Source organism: Adelges cooleyi, unplaced genomic scaffold, assembly GCF_023614345.1.
Source record: "Adelges cooleyi isolate 19-005CV unplaced genomic scaffold, UGA_ACOO_1.1 ACOO_flye_CR_arks_rails_tigmint_CR_PRNA_30, whole genome shotgun sequence".
NCBI lineage: Eukaryota > Metazoa > Arthropoda > Insecta > Hemiptera > Adelgidae > Adelges > Adelges cooleyi.
The window spans coordinates 7,515,339-7,523,916 of record NW_026095971.1 but is presented as its reverse complement, the minus strand read 5'-3'; the positions used below and the strand labels follow the sequence as shown (position 1 = coordinate 7,523,916).

The 8,578-nt window shown below is 33.0% G+C and overlaps 1 long non-coding RNA gene across 1 annotated transcript; it reads right to left on the bottom strand.

Moving 5' to 3' along the window:
* Window positions 1-4,774: 4,774 nt before the first annotated feature.
* LOC126838792 (uncharacterized) lies at window positions 4,775-5,349 on the bottom strand. Its single transcript, XR_007685731.1, has 2 exons — window positions 5,011-5,349; window positions 4,775-4,926 (listed from the first exon to the last, which is right to left on the bottom strand). It is a non-coding gene; the product is annotated as an uncharacterized LOC126838792 (long non-coding RNA).
* Between the last annotated feature and the right edge of the window lie 3,229 nt (window positions 5,350-8,578).

Here is an 8,578-nt window from a genome sequence, read left to right as displayed (position 1 = left end):
AATTATAACAATAATATGCGGATAAAAAAAGACAATTATGTAGTACCTAAAAAAAATTATATAAAATAAAAATAATACATAATATTATGTACACATGAAATATTTGAGCGGTAGTCGAAGAAGGAACTTGTTAATAAGCCTTCGGGCCCAAATTATTACACACACACGGGTATATTACTATACGAATCTCTTATGTCAGATGTGTCCCCATTGTTATAATATTATAGAGGGATATAAACACATACGCGTGCGCGTTGGTTGCCTGCCGTCGCTGCCACGGTCGCAACAAAAGGTATCCCCGGCCCAAACCATTGTTAGACGGGAGAGATGGGATTCTTGTACCGCAAAAGAGAAGAGACCTTCTTACACCAAACTCACACTCACATACAGACATACACCGTTGTGTTTATAATAATAACCATCATAATAATAACGTGTTGTAAATAATACAATTCATACCTATATATATATATATAATATAATAATAAACACAAGGTACCGGGTACATGAGTGTTTTTATATAATATATATATATAGATACTAGATAGTACATTATAGTACGGTACATTGCCACCGCGGTGAAGAGTCAAGTGTGAATTTCGAAGATTTGCCGCCGCAGCTCAAGTGGATATTTTGGGTCTCGTGCGAAGGCTGACAATAATATATAATAGTATAGAACTATTAACAAAATATAGTACAGAAATAGTTTTTTTTTTTACCGAATGTGATAAACGAAGACCACGTTAGCTATAAAATATTATATACGTATGAAAAAACCATCAGGTATTTTGTTTTTATAAGTATAAGTATAAGACCGTTTTAAGAACGAGATAAGTAAGAAGAGATACATAGACACATGATTTTTTTTTCTTGAATTAATATCAACAAAACAAGAATTTAGTCTATAATGATATGTTAGACAATAGAAAACACACTATTAGCGAATGTTCAACCGTGAATGAAACCCGGCATGTTCTCTCAGCGAACAGGGTATATAACGGTGGTTGATCACTGTAGTCTGCATTTAAAACTATTAGTAACGGTGAAATATTAGTGTTATGAACAAAATTAGATTAATATGGTTTAAGGCATAACTATGGCTCATAATACTTTTTGGAATATATTATTCCAAGATAGATTTAATAAGCCTATTTTATACTTACTTATACCTTTTATGAGTGGGGTTCGCCAGTTAGGTAGATATTATAAGTTATAATTTCGGTTATTTTGCTGTTGAAGTATATTTGTCTTTATTGACAAACATTTCCGAGAGCAACACACTCGGATCTCGTATATAATAGTGTTACTAGTTGTTTTCATACAACATTTTAATATTTTTAAAGGATTTACGCAACGTATCTAGCTATTAAATATCAAAGTATTTATTTCACATGGTTCAGACTTCAACTTTATTTCTAAGTGTACGATACTGATGCTACGAAAATGACGCTCAAAATTGTATTAATAAAAACATATATTTCATTATTATTATAAAACCAACAACGGTCTAAACAAATGCAAAATAAACGATATCCCATGGGCGTTACCGGCTACCGCGTGCTCTATAAGTCTTTAAACATTTTTGTTCGCTGGCAATAAATAACGACCGTTTGTATCCCTTTCAATAATATTATTATCGACTTCTTGTGTCGCCGTGCAGTGAATTCGTATGGTAATGTATCAAACGGTCTATCGAACAATGAGCGCCGGTAACCAAAGGAATTATATTATTGACACTATCATTATCCGTATCTAATTTTAAACACATTTTATCAACGGAAGCGATGATTTTTTTCCCGAGGTAACTTGTCATTGTGGAATATGCAAATCGCCGTGTACACACCTTTTGGCTGTGTAATAATATGTCCCTTCACACAACACAGCTGATATCTCCGGGTAAAAGGGTTGACGAATACAACCCGAGAACCGGTTGCGTTTATATACATGCGTATACTTTACACAATACGCGAACGCTGTAGTTTCATGTACATAAATAGTGACGTCGTAGGAACTGAAATAACGTTTGGACGTACAAAATATTTTTTATTTGACTTCAATCCTCAAACGGACAATGAACAAAAATTGTACTTAAACGTAAAAACGAATAATACTAAATATTACATACAAAAACTAAATAAATCTACATCTATTTAGTCAAACCCCTACTTAGCAAATTTTGCAATAAACAAAACGTTTTGAAGTATAAGCAAAGATCATTGACAAATATTTTTCTAATATTGTTTGAATTATAAATAGGTGTTGAAATCTATATAAATCCAATGAAATAAGTACAGAAATATGTTTATAATTACTGTTTTCAGCGAACATTGTTAAGCTTTAACCCAATAATGTTAACCATTCAGTATCTAGTGGCTCAACATTTAATAATTTGTATACTGCATATATTAAATTAGTTTTTCTTGTTTTCAGTTTCCTATATTGTTCAAATGTAAATTATAATATTTAAGTTTACTACAATGAGAGATTTTGTAGTTTCTAAATTCTGTACGTACAAACGTGAGAAGGCAATGATTTTATAATAACGCTACTTTTCTTTGACTTATTTTTGAACAATTATAGCGCAAGATCATGGGCTAATAATATGAGCTTATGAGTTATGAGTTACAACTGCGGTGTGTACGGTGTATGTCTAAAAAATCTTTTTTTTAGTTATTTATTTAATATATTAATCAAGGGTGAAGTACTTACTCTTTATATGCTCCATCTTTAATTAAGTTCCCAAACAAATTAACAGGTAAATAAATAAATTATACGTAAACATTAACATCAAGGATGGACTAGGCTAGGGAATAGGTGGATTAATGCCTACTGGGCCACTTCCGTTTTGGGTTGTGGTGTCACTTGTCTAAATATTATATATTCGTGTATCGTGCTCCTTTTCTTTGTTGTACATAGCAGCGATATTTTAAATTTCTTTGGCAGTCTTTCAACTTACTTACTAGGCGGAGGCCAGTCCAGTCGCTTCCAATTAACATACAAAATAAAATATGATGCGTATTTGTCTGAAAGCACAAACAAACGAAAAACAATATGATGTTCATCAGTTTAGTGAAAACTCACTAAAACAAAACAAACTAATAATAATGGGTCGGCCACCGATTTGCCCTATAGGCTATATATAAAAATAAAATTACACAGTTAACCGTTTGAACTTTAATTGGTATGTTGAAGGTGATTACTTTTTTTTTAGTTTGGCTATTTTCCTGTAGTAATAATTGTATTTTTTTTTTGTTATTAGTCATTCTGAAACGGAAGTTGAGCGCCTTCTCGTTTTTCAGACCTATATTTTACACACCTGATGCATCACTCGTTATGTTTCTGGAACTGTTGTCGCGCACATGATGCTATTTAATTTATATTTTCTTAACGATCCATTTTATTATATCGTGGTTATTTGGTCGTGTCGACGGCTCAGCGGACTGCAAGTCATAATCATATGACCGAGTACCAAAATTAAAATTCAATTACCGCAAGGTGATAACGGCGGTTTAATTTGCTATTGTCGACCAAACACTGTGCACGGAAAATAACGCCTCGAACAAACCCGTGGCGCCTAATTGAAAAGTACACGTCATTAGCTGCTGTGGCAGTATACAGCTGAGAGTGTTAACCCTGAACAGCTCAAACGGGTTGGTCGAAAAAACAAGTGAATTCAAAAGAACAAACGAGCCTTTGGGAGAAAAAAACACAAAGTATGCGTATTCGGCCAAAAGGAAAAATATAATTGTTTTATTTTGATTATTACGGCATAGTACTTGCGTTTCCCCTAAGAAACTCTCTCGAGCGTCTGCCGCTGACGGCGATTGTCTACTCGTGTTTTGTATTCACTATAATTTTTAAAGTCGTCGGCAACGAGTGAGAAATAAAAATACTTGTCTGGGTGTTTGTTTTGTTTTTCTGTGACAACTGAGAACCGAATAAATCCAAAATATAGACCAGACGTTCGTTATTTCTTATGCAACACTTACTTCACCACTTTGCCTCTTTGTGCTTACTAACAAGAGGTGTCGTTACGGCCATTCGATTGTGTTGTTTTCAATTTTATTCAATCAATTCGTTTTTTGTTGAACTTATAACATGACGTTATTACTTTTTATAGTATACTATACATACGACATATATGTTATTTTAACTTAGTTGTAGTTATAGTATTATAATTTTTTATTGTAAGTTACACACATAAACTCTTTTTTCTTGTAAATCTTTTGGAAAATATGATTAAAACATATTAATAGGCGATTTTTATATTATTAAAATTCAGGGGAGGGTCCAAAAATTCATCACGGGAGAGAGAGCGCGCAGAATTGCATTTATGACTAGGCTATGTCAGCTGTAGCCTTAGGGCTCTAGAGACGTATAAAATTCAAATTCGGTCAAACAAAATTCCTACCTACTTATTTGATTTGTATTTTATACATTAAGGGAAACAATTTTGTATGTTTTTCAGGCGAGGAATTGTCATTCATAAATCAACAGCCATATTTATGAATCAAAAATGTACTAAATTGTTTCCGTCAATGCATAAAATACAATTGAAATTATAAAACTAAATTGTCATATTTTGGCCTCGGAACATTTAACAAATTCACTTAAAAAATGAGATTGACCCTTTCAGAAAGAAATTGAAGTAAGGAATAAATAATAATGGTATTATTTTGTATACAAGATAAGTTTTAAGACCCAAGTGTCGATGACAGCTTAGGAATTAAAAGCGTTCACTATAATAATATTATATAATAATGGTCAACAGAAGATTATAGTATTAGATTATATTATGATTATTGATTTATGCACATTTTTTTACACTATATAATGTTTCATTTGGACTTTAAATAATGAACCGCACAATAGTTTGTTATTGAATATTGACAGCAAGTAGTCACATTATGCCACATTTTGAGGGTCCTACATTTACATAATATTTATATAATTTCGAAGCGTGTGAAATTATTAATAGCATGCATTCTCTAAATAATTTTCGTTACCTACATTTTTCCAAGTTACAGTGTGATGTTAATAGACGGAATACAATTAAGATTAACATAATAATAATAATCATATTATAACTGTTTCATGTTTTTCACAACGAGTCGGTCTGACGTGTAAGTATGTATGTATGTTATCTTTTTATGCCATCGGCTTCCAAATACGGTCCGTCCATTGCAGCAAGTCGGCGGCACTCGTTGCAACGGTCGTCGGTAGCACTTGAGGTCGCGGCCCCGTTTCACCGCTGCTGTCGTTTGGCGACTGCATTCGGATTGCTGTACTTATATGCACTAGAATGTACGATCGTATGCACACACACACACGCACTTACCTAGTTCGTGATCGCTGTCGTGTAGCCAATTACACTGTATGTACACGTTATGTGGGTTATTACGGGCCGCCTACAGTGACGCTAACAATAGAGCAAGTTTTTTTTTGTTCTTTGGCGGCTTTCGCAGTGGCAAGTAGAAAAAAAACAACACTAGACGGTCGGTTTGGACACGTCTCGTGCCAGGAGTTAAATTTTGGCGGTAATAGGATTTAAGAGGCATTTTGCGACGGTATCTACTATCTCTACCCATTTTGGGAAAGAAACCTTATGAGCCGAGATGGCACGTGCCGATGTCTTACACGGTTGCGTTCGACATACATAGTAATATGTATTATATTGTCATTGGATAACATCGTTTTTATTAGTTTGTCACTCGAAAATATCCAATTACCGATTACAATGCGCGTAAGTACATATATAACACATATACTATGTATATTATTATCATACTATTGTGTAAAACGCTCTCAAGGTCAGAAATCGTTTACACGACGACGACATTAATAATAATAATAAATATAGTCCACTGTGTCTAGGTAATATGTTTGTTGCTAGTTCTATGCATTATAGTATACCTACATCACACATGTTGTATATCGCGTATCAAGTATTGTATGCAAATAAAGAAATGTATTGTCGGTGCGGTGTCGGCGGCGCTAGTGTTATATATTTTATAATAATATGTAAGTATATAAAATGACGCTGCCTATAACGGCGTGACAATGCAAAGGTCCTCGGCGGTGGCGACCCAGTGAATGGATTCGGGAAAAATATGAAAATAAAAATGGATGGGCGCGACAACTGCGACGAGGATAATAATATGCAGAGGACGGGGACCATTATAATATTGTTGTTGTTTGTGCGCCCCCGGTCCGGTCGATAACACCGTCGCCAACCGAGTGGCAACATTGCCGAAGTTAAGTTTTTTTTCATAGTCCTAAAGAAACGGACCACGCTAGAAAAAACAAATTATTTTACGGATCCATTAAACAAGAAAGAAAAATATTTAAGAATACACAGATATACAGAATTATATATTTAACTAGTCCTCTCAGAAAATAAACACAATTTTTTACATTTTCTTTAAAAAAAAAAAAAACATTTTTGTTCATATTATAGCAAAACGTTATAAAATTACCAAATATTTACTTAATTTATACTCAATATTTAAAAACGTAATAAATAACATAACCAAAGGTTAGTTGATGGGATTTTTCGATATTTTCCATGTTTTAAATTTTATTTAAGTTAAAGAAAAAACAGAAAAATTATACTTAAATCAAAAACGTTAAGGCTATTCAAATTTTGTTTTAAATAACCTAAGGTAGTGTTATTATTTATTTAAATGTTTTAAATGTTGAAGTAATAGTATAGTATAGTAATATAATAAGTATCAAATTTGTTGTATATCGCTCAAATTTGTTTTGTGCGGCCTTCTTTTAATATAACTCCTTTTCTTAAAAATACCCAAGTATAATTCTATACATCTTGTTTTACAAGCCACTGACTCTGGATTTCGTAAGCTAAAACTAATAAAAACATTCTTGATAAAAATAGGATTTAAAAAAAAATGAGATTTGGATTGGAATGAGAGAATGTGAATAGAACCAACATTTAAAATATAATAATATGAGTAATAAGCTTTATCTGATTAGTAACAGAACTCTTAGCGAGTTCTAACGACTAGGTATAATAATATTATAATATTACTGGAGAATTTGATCACGTGAGATTTCCATAATAGAAGGTTTTAATTTATTTACATAACAGTTTTTTTCCTGTCCTTCGACGTTTATTCGGGTTTTATCGAGGAGCGTAGACTGATCGTTAAACTGTGTAATCGATGGAAATAAATTTCCAAGCTTAAAAGTAAAACGCATTAAATTATAATAATAAATAGTGTTTATCTCAGCCGCTGAATTAACAATACTGTATAAACAAGTTTATAAAAGCTGTTGTTAGTGATACAAGTGTTAACTGCGGCTTTCTATTTGTCTGGTATTTGTTTTTATATGTAATGTCATAATTAATTAGCTAATATAACTGGTCTCACAATTTAAAACAAAGTTAATTAACAAAAATAACATTCAATTAAATTTATTAATACACAGCATTTTGGATATTTTGTATTATATTGTAAGTTATTTAAAAATATCTGTTCATGCTACCGGAGACTTTTCTTTAAAGCTTTAAAATCAAAGTAAATACAAAATACTTCGTCTTCTGCCTTTCCGATAGTCTCATTAAACCATCTGTTGGCAATATTGTGTTTTTACATTCTATTTTAATGAGCCTACAACACATATTATTACAATATATTATATTGTACTTAACGTTTCTTTTTATTTTACACCGCGTAACGATAGACATAATACTAACATCAAATACCTATGTACAAATAATATAATGGGAGCTAAGAAGTAATACTTTTGAGAAGTAGCCGCCCTAGGACCTCACAACACGTGTCTTTACAATAAATATATAACAAATCGCGTGCGTGGACGATTAGTCGATATTCATATTATCATTATTAAAATGCTTGGCTTGACCGTGTACATACGACGCACAGGCACTATGCACGTACATTACAATTTTATTTACCAGTGTATGAATAATATTATTATACAGCTTTAAATTCTTTGACCATCCCCCCCCCCCTATAGACCGACGCCGCGACTATAGGTAAAATATTATTATAGTCAACAAATCCGGTTTTCGAAAATGTAAAAAACAACTATATAATAACAACAATAATAATAATATCGTTACGTTTATACACCTTTAATACATACATATATAATATTATACTGTAAGAAACACGACGGATGTATTCTATAAGTATAATAGTTATTACTTATACTCGCCGTCTTCGTTTCTCCCTATATAAAGGATCTAAAATTTAATACACGTGTTTGTGTGTATCTATCCGACCGTCCACCTCTCTCCGGTTCACTCTCTTCCACGCGCTTATAATGGTATAATATTATACGTTATAAAGTGCATTGGAAATAATTAAATGCTGCGACCGCGTCAGTGGGAAGCGGCTACGTGGGGGGGGGAAGGGGGAATTAAAAATGCGGGTTGGGCTCTCATCAGGTTCAACAAACTCCACGCGACGTTGGCCGGCTTCGGCGGTCGACCGGTTTTCGAAGAAATTCAAATCTCCGTACGACCAGGAAGAAGCAAGACGCGGCCGAGAAGGAGAGGAAAAAAGGACCGGTTCGTTGGAATTTTGACAGC